Source organism: Schistocerca gregaria, unplaced genomic scaffold (genome assembly GCF_023897955.1).
Source record: "Schistocerca gregaria isolate iqSchGreg1 unplaced genomic scaffold, iqSchGreg1.2 ptg000333l, whole genome shotgun sequence".
NCBI lineage: Eukaryota > Metazoa > Arthropoda > Insecta > Orthoptera > Acrididae > Schistocerca > Schistocerca gregaria.
Window position 1 is genome coordinate 10,242,373 of NW_026061799.1, and position 16,462 is coordinate 10,258,834.

Sequence of the window (16,462 nt, forward strand, 5' to 3'; positions counted from 1 at the left end):
GATGTGCATCGGAAACTACTACTGGTCTTCCAGGGAACGATCAAAGCGTAGACTGTTAGAGACATTACTTCCATGGAGGAAAGTGCGCATGGTGACTGTTGTATTCAATCCCGATGCAATTTCTGTGTTTCATCAACACTCTGATAGTCCACAGATTACAGAATGCCTATAGATGTGCATCGGAAACTACTACTGGTCTTCCAGCGAACGATCAAAGCGTAGACTGTTAGAGACATTTCTCCCATGGTGGAAAGTGCGCGTGGTGACTGTTGTATTCAATCCCGATGCAATATCTGTGTTTCATCAACACTCTGATAGTCCACAGACTACAGAATGCCTCCAGATGTGCATCGTAAACTACTACTGGTCTTCCAGGAACGATCAAAACGCAGACTGTTTGAGACATTACCCCCAAGGAGGAAAGTGCGCATGGTGATTGTTGTATTCAATCCCGATGCAATTTCTGTGTCTCATCAACACTCTGATAGTCCACAGATTACAGAATGCCTCCAGACTTGCTTCGGAATCTACTACTGGTCTTCCAGAGAACGATCAAAGAGTAGACTGTTTGAGATATTACTTCCATGGAGGAAAGTGCGCATGGTGACTGTTGTATTCAGTCCCGATGCAATTTCTGTGTTTCATCAACACTCTGATAGTCCACAGATTACTGAATGCCTCCAGATGTGCATCGGAAACTACTACTGGCCTTCAAGGGAACGATCAAAGCGTAGAATGTTTGAGACATTTTTCCCATGAAGGAAAGTGCGCATGGTGACTGTTGTATTCAATCCCGATGTAATTTTTTTGTTTGATCAACTCTCAGATAGTCCACAGATTACAGAATGCCTCCAGATGTGCATTAGAAACTGCTACTGGTCTTCCAGGGAATTATCAAAGCGTAGACTGTTAGAGACATTACTTCCATGAAGGAAAGTGCGCATGGTGACGGCTTTATTCAATCCCGATGCAATTTCTGTGTTTCATCAACACTCTGATAGTCCACAGATTACAGAATGCCTCCAGATGTGCATCGGAAACTACTACTGGTCTTCCAGGGAACGATCAAAGCGTAGACTGTTAGAGACATTACTTCCATGGAGGAAAGTGCGCATGGTGACGGCTTTATTCAATCCCGATGCAATTTCTGTGTTTCATCAACACTCTGATAGTCCACAGACTACAGAATGCCTCCAGATGTGCATCGTAAACTACTACTGGTCTATCAGGGAACGATCAAAACGCAGACGGTTTGAGACATTACCCCCATGGAGGAAAGGTCGCATGGTGACTGTTGTATTCAATCCCGATGCAATTTCTGTGTGTCATCAACACTCTGATAGTCCACAGATTACAGAAAGCCTCCAGACTTGCTTCGGAATCTACTACTGATCTTCCAGAGAACGATCAAAGAGTAGACTGTTTGAGACATTACTTCCATGGAGGAAAGTGCGCATGGTGACTGTTGTATTCAGTCGCGATGCAATTTCTGTGTTTCATCAACACTCTGACAGTCCACAGATTACTGAATGCCTCCAGATGTGGATCGGAAACTACTACTGGCCTTCAAGGGAACGATCAAAGCGTAGAATGTTTGAGACATTTTTCCCATGAAGGAAAGTGCGCATGGTGACTGTTGTATTCAATCCCGATGTAATTTTTTCGTTTGATCAACACTCAGATAGTCCACAGATTACAGAATGCCTCCAGATGTGCATTAGAAACTGCTACTGGTCTTCCAGGGAATTATCAAAGCGTAGAATGTTAGAGACATTACTTCCATGGAGGAAAGTGCGCATGGTGACAGCTTTATTCAATCCCGATGCAATTTCTGTGTTTCATCAACACTCTGATAGTCCACAGATTACAGATTGTCTCCAGATGTGCATCGTAAACTACTACTGGTCTTCCAGGGAACGATCAAAACGTAGACTGTTTGAGACATTATTTCAATGGAGGAAAGTGCGCATGGAGACTGTTGTATTCAATCCCGATGCAATTTCTGTGTTTTGATACACACTTTGAAGGTCCACAGATTACAGAATGCCTCCAGACGTGCATCGAAAACTACTACTGGTCTTCCAGGGAACGATCAAAACGTAGACTGTTTGAGACATTACTCCAATGGAGGAAAGTGCGCATGGAGACTGTTGTATTCAATCCCGATGCAATTTCTGTGTTTTGATACACACTTTGAAGGTCCACAGATTACAGAATGCCTCCAGACGTGCATCGAAAACTACTACTGGTCTTCCACGGAACGATAAAAGCGTAGACTGTTTGAGAATTACCCCCATGGAGGAAAGTGCGCATGGTGACTGTTGTATTCAATCCCGATGCAATTTCTGTGTTTCATCAACACTCTGATAGTCCACAGATAACAGAATGCCTCCAGACTTGCTTCGGAATCTACTACTGATCTTCCAGAGAACGATCAAAGAGTAGACTGTTTGAGACATTACTTCCATGGAGGAAAGTGCGCATGGTGACTGTTGTATTCAGTCGCGATGCAATTTCTGTGTTTCATCAACACTCTGACAGTCCACAGATTACTGAATGCCTCCAGATGTGGATCGGAAACTACTACTGGCCTTCAAGGGAACGATCAAAGCGTAGAATGTTTGAGACATTTTTCCCATGAAGGAAAGTGCGCATGGTGACTGTTGTATTCAATCCCGATGTAATTTTTTCGTTTGATCAACACTCAGATAGTCCACAGATTACAGAATGCCTCCAGATGTGCATTAGAAACTGCTACTGGTCTTCCAGGGAATTATCAAAGCGTAGAATGTTAGAGACATTACTTCCATGGAGGAAAGTGCGCATGGTGACAGCTTTATTCAATCCCGATGCAATTTCTGTGTTTCATCAACACTCTGATAGTCCACAGATTACAGATTGTCTCCAGATGTGCATCGTAAACTACTACTGGTCTTCCAGGGAACGATCAAAACGTAGACTGTTTGAGACATTACTCCAATGGAGGAAAGTGCGCATGGAGACTGTTGTATTCAATCCCGATGCAATTTCTGTGTTTTGATACACACTTTGAAGGTCCACAGATTACAGAATGCCTCCAGACGTGCATCGAAAACTGCTACTGGTCTTCCAGGGAACGATCAAAACGTAGACTGTTTGAGACATTACTCCAATGGAGGAAAGTGCGCATGGAGACTGTTGTATTCAATCCCGATGCAATTTCTGTGTTTTGATACACACTTTGAAGGTCCACAGATTACAGAATGCCTCCAGACGTGCATCGAAAACTACTACTGGTCTTCCACGGAACGATAAAAGCGTAGACTGTTTGAGAATTACCCCCATGGAGGAAAGTGCGCATGGTGACTGTTGTATTCAATCCCGATGCAATTTCTGTGTTTCATCAACACTCTGATAGTCCACAGATAACAGAATGCCTCCAGACTTGCTTCGGAAACTACTACTGGTCTTCCAGAGAACGATCAAAGAATAGACTGTTTGAGACATTACTCCCATGGAGGAAAGTGCGCATGGTGACTGTTGTATTCAGTCCCGATGCAATTTCTGTGTTTCATCAACACTCTGATAGTCCACAGATTACTGAATGCCTCCGGATGTGCATCGGAAACTACTACTGGCCTTCCTGGGAATTATCAAAGCGTAGACTGTTAGAGACATTACTTCCATGGAGGAAAGTGCGCATGGTGACGGCTTTATTCAATCCCGATGCAATTTCTTTGTTTCATCAACACTCTGATAGTCCACAGATTACAGAATGTCTCCAGATGTGCATCGGAAACTACTACTGGTCTTCCAGGGAACGATCAAAGCGTAGACTGTTTGAGACATTACTCCCATGGAGGAAAGTGCGCATGGTGACTGTTGTATACAATCCCGATGCAATTTCTGTGTTTCATCAAACTCTGATAGGCCACAGATTACAGAATACCTCCATATGTGCATCGGAAACTACTACTGGCCTTCAAGGGAACGACCAAAGCGTAGAATGTTTGAGACATTTTTCCCATGAAGGAAAGTGCGCATGGTGACTGTTGTATTCCATCCCGATGCAATTTCTGTGTTTCATCAACACTCTGATAGTCCACAGATTACAGAATGCCTCCAGACTTGCTTCGGAAACTACTACTGGTCTTCCAGAGAACGATCAAAGAGTAGACTGTTTGAGACATTACTCCCATGGAGGAAAGTGCGCATGGTGACTGTTGTATTCAGTCCCGATGCAATTTCTGTGATTCATTAACACTCTGATAGTCCACAGATTACTGAATGCCCCCAGATGTGCATCGGAAACTACTACTGGCCTTCAAGGGAACGACCAAAGCGTAGAATGTTTGAGACATTTTTCCCATGAAGGAAAGTGCGCATGGTGACTGTTGTATTCAATCCCGATGTAATTTTTTTGTTTAATCAACACTCAGATAGTCCACAGATTTAAGAAAGCCTCCAGATGTGCATTAGAAACTGCTACTGGTCTTCCAGGGAATTATCAAAGCGTAGACTGTTAGAGACATTACATCCATGGCGGAAAGTGCGCATGGTGACGGCTTTATTCAATCCCGATAAAATTTCTGTGTTTCATCAACACTCTGATAGTCCACAGATTACAGAATGCCTCCAGATGTGCATCGGAAACTACTACTGGTCTTCCAGGGAACGATCAAAGCGTAGACTGTTAGAGAAATTTCTCCCATGGTGGAAAGTGCGCGTGGTGACTGTTGTATTCAATCCCGATGCAATTTCTGTGTTTCATCAACACTCTGATAGTCCACAGATTACAGATTGTCTCCAGACGTGCATCGTAAACTACTACTGGTCTTCCAGGGAACGATCAAAGCGTAGACTGTTTGAGAAATTACTCCCATGGAGGAAAGTGCGCATGGTGACTGTTGTATTCAATCCCGATGCAATTTCTGTGTTTCATCAACACTCTGATATGCCACAGATTACAGAATACCTCCAGATGTGCATCGGAAACTACTACTGGCCTTCAAGGGAACGATCAAAGCGTAGAATGTTTGAGACATTTTTCCCAAGAAGGAAAGTGCGCATGGTGACTGTTGTATTCAATCCCGATGTAATTTTTTTGTTTGATCAACACTCAGATAGTCCACAGATTACAGAATGCCTCCAGATGTGCATTAGAAACTGCTACTGGTCTTCCAGGGAATTATCAAAGCGTAGACTGTTAGAAACATTACTTCCATGGAGGAAAGTGCGCATGGTGACGGCTTTATTCAATCCCGATGCAATTTCTGTGTTTCATCAACACTCTGATTGTCCACAGATTACAGAATGCCTCCAGATGTGCATCGGAAACTACTACTGGTCTTCCAGGGAACGATCAAAGCGTAGACTGTTAGAGACATTACTTCCATGGAGGAAAGTGCTCATGGTGACTGTTGTATTCAATCCCGATGCAATTTCTGTGTTTCATCAACACTCTGATAGTCCACAGATTACAGAATGCCTCCAGATGTGCATCGGAAACTACTACTGGTCTTCCAGGGAACGATCAAAGCGTAGCCTGTATTAGAATTACTCACATGGAGGAAAGTGCACATGGTGACTGTTTTACTCAATCCCGATGCATTTTCTGAGTTCCATCAACACTCTGATAGTCCACAGATTACAGAATGCCTCCAGATGTGCATCGGAAACTACTTCTGGTCTTCCAGGGAACGATCAAAGCATAGACTGTTAGAGACATTACTCCCATGGAGGATAGTGCGCATGGTGCCTGTTGTATTCAATCCCGATGCAATTTCTGTGTTTCATCAACAGTCTGATAGTCCACAGACTACAGAATGCCTCCAGATGTGCATCGTAAACTACTACTGGTCTTCCAGGGAATAATCAAAACGTAGACTGTTAGAGACATTACTCCCATGGAGGAAAGTGCGCATGGTGACTGTTGTATTCAATCCCGATGCAATTTCTGTGTTTTATCAACACTCTGATAGCCCACGGATTACAGAATGCCTCCAGATGTGCATCGGAAACTACTACTGGTCTTCCAGGGAACGATCAAAGCATAGACTGTTAGAGACATTACTTCCATGGAGCAAAGTGCGCGTGGTGACGGCTGTATTCAATCCCGATGCAATTTCTGTGTTTCATCAATACTCTGATAGTCCACAGATTACAGGCTGCCTCCAGATGTGCATCGGAAACTACTACTGGTCTTCCAGGGAACGATCAAAGCGTAGACAATTTGAGACATTTCTCCCATGGTGGAAAGTGCGCGTGGTGACTGTTGTATTCAATCCCGATGCAATTTCTGTGTTTCATCAGCACTATGATAGTCCACAGATTACAGAATGCCTCCAGATGTGCATCGGAAACTACTACTGGTCTTCCTGGGAACGACCAAAGTGTAGACTGTATGAGACAATACTCCCATGGAGGAAGGCGCGCATGGTGACTGTTGTATTCAATCCCGATGCAATTTCTGTGTTTCATCAACACTCTGATAGCCCACAGATTACAGAATGCCTCCAGATGTGCATCGGAAACTACTACTGGTCTTCCAGGGAACGATCAAAGCATAGACTGTTAGAGACATTACTTCCATGGAGGAAAGTGCGCATGGTGACGGCTGTATTCAATCCCGATGCAATTTCTGTGTTTCATCAGCACTCTGATAGCCCACAGATTACAGAATGCCTCCAGATGTGCATCGGAAACTCCTACTGGTCTTCCAGGGAACGATCAAAACATAGACTGATAGAGACATTACTCCCATGGAGGAAAGTGCGCATGGTGCCTGTTGTATTCAATCCCGATGCAATTTCTGTGTTTCATCAACAGTGTGATAGTCCACAGACTACAGAATGCCTCCAGATGTGCATCGTAAACTACTACTGGTCTTCCAGGGAACGATCAAAACGCAGACTGTTTGAGACATTATCCCCATGGAGGAAAGTGCGCATGGTGACTGTTGTATTCAATCCCGATGCAATTTCTGTGTTTCATCAACACTCTGATAGTCCACAGATTACAGATTGTCTCCAGATGTGCATCGTAAACTACTACTGGTCTTCCAGGGAACGATCAAAACGTAGACTGTTTGAGACATTACTCCCATGGAGGAAAGTGCGCATGGTGACTGTTGTATTCAATCCCGATGCAATTTCTGTGCTTTGATACACACTTTGAAGGTCTACAGATTACAGAATGCCTCCAGACGTGCATCGGAAACTACTACTGGTCTTCCACGGAACGATAAAAGCGTAGACTGTTTGAGAATTACCCCCATGGAGGAAAGTTCGCATGGTGACTGTTGTATTCAATCCCGATGCAATTTCTGTGTTTCATCAACACTCTGATAGTCCACAGATAACAGAATGCCTCCAGACTTGCTTCGGAAACTACTACTGGTCTTCCAGAGAACGATCAAAGAGTAGACTGTTTGAGACATTACTCCCATGGAGGAAAGTGCGCATGGTGGCTGTTTTATTCAGTCCCGATGCAATTTCTGTGTTTCATCAACACTCTGATAGTCCACAGATTACTGAATGCCTCCGGATGTGCATCGGAAACTACTACTGGCCTTCCTGGGAATTATCAAAGCGTAGACTGTTAGAGACATTACTTCCATGGAGGAAAGTGCGCATGGTGACGGCTTTATTCAATCCCGATGCAATTTCTGTGTTTCATCAACACTCTGATAGTCCACAGATTACAGAATGCCTCCAGATGTGCATCGGAAACTACTACTGGTCTTCCAGGGAACGATCAAAGCGTAGACTGTTAGAGACATTTCTCCCATGGTGGAAAGTGCGCGTGGTGACTGATGTATTCAATCCCGATGCAATTTCTGTGTTTCATCAACACTCAGATAGTCCACAGATTACAGATTGTCTCAAAGATGTGCATCGTAAACTACTACTGGTCTTCCAGGGAACGATCAAAACGTAGACTGTTTGAGACATTACTCCCATGGAGGAAAGGGCGCATGGTGACTGTTGTATACAATCCCGATGCAATTTCTGTGTTTCATCAACACTCTGATAGGCCACAGATTACAGAATACCTCCAGATGTGCATCGGAAACTACTACTGGCCTTCAAGGGAACGACCAAAGTGTAGAATGTTTGAGACATTTTTCCCAAGAAGGAAAGTGCGCATGGTGACTGTTGTATTCAGTCCCGATGCAATTTCTGTGTTTCATCAACACTCTGATAGTCCACAGATTAAAGAATGCCTCCAGACTTGCTTCGGAAACTACTACTGGTCTTCCAGGGAACGATCAAAGCGTAGACTGTTAGAGACATTACGTCCATGGAGGAATGTGCGCATGGTGACTGTTGTATTCAATCCCGATGCAATTTCTGTGTTTCATCGACACTCTGATAGTCCACAGATTACAGAATGCCTCCAGATGTGCATCGGAAACTACTACTGGTCTTCCAGGGAACGATCAAAGCGTAGTCTGTATTAGAATTACTCACATGGAGGAAAGTGCACATGGTGACTGTTTTACTCAATCCCGATGCATTTTCTGAGTTTCATCAACACTCTGATAGTCCACAGATTACAGAATGCCTCCAGATGTGCATCGGAAACTACTTCTGGTCTTCCAGGGAACGATCAAAGCATAGACTGTTAGAGACATTACTCCCATGGAGGAAAGTGCGCATGGTGCCTGTTGTATTCAATCCCGATGCAATTTCTGTGTTTCATCAACAGTCTGATAGTCCACAGACTACAGAATGCCTCCAGATGTGCATCGTAAACTACTACTGGTCTTCCAGGGAACGATCAAAGCATAGACTGTTAGAGACATTACTTCCATGGAGGAAAGTGCGCATGGTGACGGCTTTATTCAATCCCGATGCAATTTCTGTGTTTCATCAACACTCTGATAGTCCACAGATTACAGAATGCCTCCAGATGTGCATCGGAAACTACTACTGGTCTTCCAGGGAACGATCAAAGCGTAGACTGTTAGAGACATTTCTCCCATTGTGGAAAGTGCGCGTGGTGACTGTTGTATTCAATCCCGATGCAATTTCTGTGTTTCATCAACACTCTGATAGTCCACAGATTACAGATTGTCTCAAAGATGTGCATCGTAAACTACTACTGGTCTTCCAGGGAACGATCAAAACGTAGACTGTTTGAGACATTACTCCCATGGAGGAAAGGGCGCATGGTGACTGTTGTATACAATCCCGATGCAATTTCTGTGTTTCATCAACACTCTGATAGGCCACAGATTACAGAATACCTCCAGACTTGCTTCGGAAACTACTACTGGTCTTCCAGAGAACGATCAAAGAGTAGACTGTTTGAGACATTACTCCCATGGAGGAAAGTGCGCATGGTGACTGTTGTATTCAGTCCCGATGCAATTTCTGTGATTCATCAACACTCTGATAGTCCACAGATTACTGAATGCCTCCAGATGTGCATCGGAAACTACTACTGGCCTTCAAGGGAACGACCAAAGCGTAGAATGTTTGAGACATTTTTCCCATGAAGGAAAGTGCGCATGGTGACTGTTGTATTCAATCCCGATGTAATTTTTTTGTTTGATCAACACTCAGATAGTCCACAGATTACAGAATCCCTCCAGATGTGCATTAGAAACTGCTACTGGTCTTCCAGGGAATTATCAAAGCGTAGACTGTTAGAGACATTACTTCCATGGAGGAAAGTGCGCATGGTGACGGCTTTATTCAATCCCGATACAATTTCTGTGTTTGATCAACACTCTGACAGTCCACAGATTACAGATTGTCTCCAGATGTGCATCGGAAACTACTACTGGTCTTCCAGGGAACGATCAAAGCGTAGACTGTTAGAGACATTACTCCCATGGAGGAAAGTGCGCATGGTGACTGTTGTATTCAATCCCGATGCAATTTCTGTGTTTCATCAACACTCTGATAGGCCACAGATTACAGAATACCTAGAGATGTGCATCGGAAACTACTACTGGCCTTCAAGGGAACGATCAATGCGTAGAATGTTTGAGACATTTTTCCCATGAAGGAAAGTGCGCATGGTTACTGTTGTATTCAATCCCGCTGTGATTTTTTTGTTTGATCAACACTCAGATAGTCCACAGATTACAGAATGCCTCCAGATGTGCATTAGAAACTGCTACTGGTCTTCCAGGGAATTATCAAAGCGTAGACTGTTAGAAACATTACTTCCATGGAGGAAAGTGCGCATGGTGACGGCTTTATTCAATCCCGATGCAATTTCTGTGTTTCATCAACACTCTGATAGTCCACAGATTACAGGATGCCTCCAGATGTGCATCGGAAACTACTACTGGTCTTCCAGGGAACGATCAGAGCGTAGACTGTTAGAGACATTACTTCCATGGAGGAAAGTGCGCATGGTGACTGTTGTATTCAATCCCGATGCAATTTCTGTGTTTCATCAACACTCTGATAGTCCACAGATTACAGAATGCCTCCAGATGTGCATCGGAAACTACTACTGGTCTTCCAGGGAACGATCAAAGCGTAGCCTCTATTAGAATTACTCACATGGATGAAAGTGCACATGGTGACTGTTTTACTCAATCCCGATGCATTTTCTGAGTTTCATCAACACTCTGATAGTCCACAGATTACAGAATGCCTCCAGATGTGCATCGGAAACTACTTCTGGTCTTCCAGGGAACGATCAAAGCATAGACTGTTAGAGACATTACTCCCATGGAGGAAAGTGCGCATGGTGCCTGTTGTATTCAATCCCGATGCAATTTCTGTGTTTCATCAACAGTCTGATAGTCCACAGACTACAGAATGCCTCCAGATGTGCATCGTAAACTACTACTGGTCTTCCAGGGAACGATCAAAACGTAGACTGTTTGAGACATTACTCCCATGGAGGAAAGTGCGCATGGTGACTGTCGTATTCAATCCCGATGCAATTTCTGTGTTTTGATACACACTTTGAAGGTCCACAGATTACAGAATGCCTCCAGACGTGCATCGGAAACTACTACTGGTCTTCCACGGAACGATAAAAGCGTAGACTGTTTGAGAATTACCCCTATGGAGAAAAGTGCGCATGGTGACGGCTGTATTCAATCCCGATGCAATTTCTGTGTTTCATCAACACTCTGATAGTCCACAGATAACAGAATGCCTCCAGACTTGCTTCGGAAACTACTACTGGTCTTCCAGAGAACGATCAAAGAGTAGACTGTTTGAGACATTACTCCCATGGAGGAAAGTGCGCATGGTGACTGTTGTATTCAGTCCCGATGCAATTTCTGTGTTTCATCAACACTCTGATAGTCCACAGATTACAGAATGCCTCCAGATGTGCATCGGAAACTACTACTGGCCTTCAAGGGAACGATCAAAACGTAGAATGTTTGAGACATTTTTCCCATGAAGGAAAGTGCGCATGGTGACTGTTGTATTCAATCCCGATGTGATTTTTTTGTTTGATCAACACACAGATAGTCCACAGATTACAGAGTGCCTCCAGATGTGCATTAGAAACTGCTACTGGTCTTCCAGGGAATTATCAAAGCGTAGACTGTTAGAGACATTACTTCCATGGAGGAAAGTGCGCATGGTGACGGCTTTATTCAATCCCGATGCAATTTCTGTGTTTCATCAACACTCTGATAGTCCACAGACTACAGAATGCCTCCAGATGTGCATCGGAAACTACTACTGATCTTCCAGGGAACGATCAAAGCGTAGACTGTTAGAGACATTTCTCCCATGGTGGAAAGTGCGCGTGGTGACTGTTGTATTCAATCCCGATGCAATTTCTGTGTTTCATCAACACTCTGATAGTCCACAGATTACAGATTGTCTCCAGATGTGCATCGTAAACTACTACTGGTCTTCCAGGGAACGATCAAAACGTAGACTGTTTGAGACATTACTCCCATGGAGGAAAGTGCGCATGGGCACTGTTGTATACAATCCCGATGCAATATCTGTGTTTCATCAACACTCTGATAGGCCACAGATTACGAAATACCTCTAGATGTGCATCGGAAACTACTACTGGCCTTCAAGGGAACGATCAAAGCGTAGAATGTTTGAGACATTTTTCCCATGAAGGAAAGTGCGCATGGTGACTGTTGAATTCAATCCCGATGTAATTTTTTTGTTTGATCAACACTCAGATAGTCCACAGATTACAGAGTGCCTCCATATGTGCATTAGAAACTGCTACTGGTCTTCCAGGGAATTATCAAAGCGTAGACTGTTAGAGACATTACTTCAATGGAGGAAAGTGCGCATGGTGACGGCTTTATTCAATCCCGATGCAATTTCTGTGTTTCATCAACAGTCTGATAGTCCACAGATTACAGAATGCCTCCAGATGTGCATCGGAAACTACTTCTGGTCTTCCAGGGAACGATCAAAACGTAGACTGTTAGAGACATTCCTTCCATGGAGGAAAGTGCGCATGGTGACGGCTTTATTCAATCCCGATGCAATTTCTGTGTTTCATCAACACTCTGATAGTCCACAGATTACAGAATGCCTCCAGATGTGCATCGGAAACTACTACTGGTCTTCCAGGGAACGATCAAAGCGTAGACTGTTAGATTCTTTTTTCCCATGGTGGAAAGTGCGCGTGGTGACTGTTGTATTCAATCCCGATGCAATTTCTGTGTTTCATCAACACTCTGATAGTCCACAGATTACAGATTGTCTCCAGATGTGCATCGTAAACTACTACAGGTCTTCCAGGGAACGATCAAACAATAGCCTGTTTGAGACATTACTCCCATGGAGGAAAGTGCGCATGGTGCCTGTTGTATTCAATCCCGATGCAATTTCTGTGTTTCATCAACACTCTGATAGTCCACAGATTACAGAATGCCTCCAGATGTGCATCGGAAACTACTACTGGCCTTCAAGGGAACGATCAAAACGTAGAATGTTTGAGACATTTTTCCCATGAAGGAAAGTGCGCATGGTGACTGTTGTATTCAATCCCGATGTGATTTTTTTCTTTGATCAACACACAGATAGTCCACAGATTACAGAATGCCTCCAGATGTGCATTACAAACTGCTACTGGTCTTCCAGGGAATTATCAAAGCGTAGACTGTTAGAGACATTACTTCCATGGAGGAAAGTGCGCATGGTGACGGCTTTATTCAATCCCGATGCAATTTCTGTGTTTCATCAACACCCTGATAGTCCACAGACTGCAGAATGCCTCCAGATGTGCATCGGAAACTACTACTGGTCTTCCAGGGAACGATCAAAGCGTAGACTGTTAGAGACATTTCTCCCATGGTGGAAAGTGCGCGTGGTGACTGTTGTATTCCATCCCGATGCAATTTCTGTGTTTCATCAACACTCTGATAGTCCACAGATTTCAGATTGTCTCCAGATGTGCATCGTAAACTACTACTGGTCTTCCAGGGAACGATCAAAGCATAGACTGTTAGAGACATTACTTCCAATGAGGAAAGTGCGCATGGTGACGGCTGTATTCAATCCCGATGCAATTTCTGTGTTTCATCAATACTCTGATAGTCCACAGATTACAGACTGCCTCCAGATGTGCATCGGAAACTACTACTGGTCTTCCAGGGAACGATCAAAGCGTAGACAGTTTGAGACATTTCTCCCATGGTGGAAAGTGCGCGTGGTGACTGTTGTATTCAATCCCGATGCAATTTCTGTGTTTCATCAGCACTATGATAGTCCACAGATTACAGAATGCCTCCAGATGTGCATCGGAAACTACTACTGGTCTTCATGGGAACGACCAAAGTGTAGACTGTCTGAGACAATACTCCCATGGAGGAAAGTGCGCATGGTGACTGTTGTATAGAATCCCGATGCCATTTCTGTGTTTCATATACACTCTGATAGTCCACAGGTTACAGAATGCCTCCAGACGTGCATCGGAAACTACTACTAGTCTTCAAGGGAACGATCAAAGCGTAGACTGTTTCACACATTACTCCCATGGAGGAAAGTGCGCATGGTGACTATTGTATTCAATCCCGATGCAATTTCTGTGTTTCATCAACAGTCTGATAGTCCACAGATTACAGAATGCCTCCAGATGTGCATCGGAAACTACTACTGGTCTTCCAGGGAACGATCACAGCTTAGCCTGTATGAAAATTACTCACATGGAGGAAAGTGCACATGGTGACTGTTTTACTCAATCCCGATGCATTTTCTGTGTATCATCAGTACCCTGATAGTCCACAGATTACAGAATGAATCCAGATGTGCATCGGAAACTACTACTGGTCTTCCTGGGAACGACCAAAGTGTAGACTGTCTGAGACAATACTCCCATGGAGGAAAGTGCGCATGGGGACTGTTGTATTGAATCCCGATGCCATTTCTGTGGTTCATCAACACTCTGATAGTCCACAGGTTACAGAATGCCTCCAGATGTGCATCGGAAACTACTACTAGTCTTTAAGGGAACGATCAAAGCGTAGACTGTTTGAGACATTACTTCCACGGAGGAAAGTGCGCATGGTGACTGTTGTATTCAATCCCGATGCAATTTCTGTGTTTCATCAACAGTCTGATAGTCCACAGATTACGGAATGCCTCGAGATGTGCATCGGAAACTACTACTGGTCTTCCAGGGAACGATCAAAGCTTAGCCTGTATGAAAATTACTCACATGGAGGAAAGTGCACATGGTGACTGTCTTACTCAATCCCGATGCATTTTCTGTGTTTCTTCGACACTCAGATAGTCCACAGATTACAGAATGCCTCCAGATGTGCATCGGAAACTACTACTGGTCTTCCAGGGAATGATCAAAGCGTAGACTGTTAGAGACATTACTCCCACGGAGGAAAGTGCTCATGGTGACTGTTATATTCAATCCCGAAGCAATTTCTGTGTTTCATCAACACTCTGATAGTCCACAGATTGCAGAATGCCTCCAGACTTGCTTCGGAAACTACTACTGGTCGTCCAGAGAACGATCAAAGAGTAGACTGTTTGAGACATTACTCCCATGGAGGAAAGTGCGCATGGTGACTGTTGTATTCAGTCCTGATGCAATTTCTGTGTTTCATCAACACTCTGATAGTCCACAGATTACTGAATGCCTCCAGATGTGCATCGGAAACTACTACTGGTCTTTCAGGGAACAATCAAACCGTAGACTGTTTGAGACATTACTCCCATGGAGGAAAGTGCGCATGGTGACTGTTGTATTCAGTCCTGATGCAATTTCTGTGTTTCATCAACACTCTGATAGTCCACAGATTACTGAATGCCTCCAGATGTGCATCGGAAACTACTACTGGTCTTCCAGGGAACAATCAAACCGTAGACTGTTTGAGACATTACTCCCATGGAGGAAAGTGCGCATGGTGACTGTTGTATTCAATCCCGATGCAATTTCTGTGTTTCATCAACACTCTGATAGGCCACAGATTACAGAATACCTCCAGATGTGCATCGGAAACTACTACTGGCCTTCAAGGGAACGATCAAAGCGTAGAATGTTTGAGACATTTTTCCCAGAAGGAAAGTGCTCATGGTGACTGTTGTATTAAATCCCGATTTAATTTTTTTGTTTGATCTACACTAAGTTAGTCCACAGATTACAGAATGCCTCCAGATGTGCATTGGAAACTTCTACTTGTCTTCCAGGGAATTATCAAAGCGTAGACTGTTATAGACATTACTCCCATGGAGGAAAGTGCGCATGGTAACTTTTGTATTCAATCCCGATGCAATTTCTGTGTTTCATCAACTCTCTGATAGTCCACAGATTACAAAATGCCTCCAGATGTGCATCGGTACTACTACTGGTCTTCCAGGAAACGATCAAAGCGTAGACTGTTTGAGACATTACTCCCATGGAGGAAAATGCGCATGGTGACTGTTGTATTCAATCCCGATGCAATTTCTGTGTTTCATCAACACTCTGATAGGCCACAGATTACAGAATACCTCCAGATGTGCATCGGAATCTACTACTGCCCTTCAAGGGAAAGACCAAAGCGTAGAATGTTTGAGACATTTTTCCCATGAAGGAAAGTGCGCATGGTGACTGTTGTATTCAATCCCGATATAATTTCTGTGTTTCATCAACACTCAGATAGTCCACAGATTACAGATTGTCTCCAGATGTGCATCGGAAACTACTACTGGTCTTCCTAGGTACGATCAAAGCGTAGACTGTTTCAGACATTACTCCCATGGAGGAAAGTGCGCATGGTGACTGTTGTATTCAATCCCGATGCAATTTCTGTGTTTCATCAACTCTCTGATAGTCCACAGATTACAAAATGCCTCCAGATGTGCATCGGTACTACTACTGGTCTTCCAGGAAACGATCAAAGCGTATACTGTGTGAGACATTAATCCCATGGAGGAAAGTCCGCATGGTGACTGTTGTATTCAATCCCGAGGCAATTTCTGTGTTTCAATCCACACTTTGAAGATCCACAGATACACAATGCCTCCAGATGTGCATCGGAAACTACTACTGGTCTTCCAGGGAACGATCAAAGCGTAGA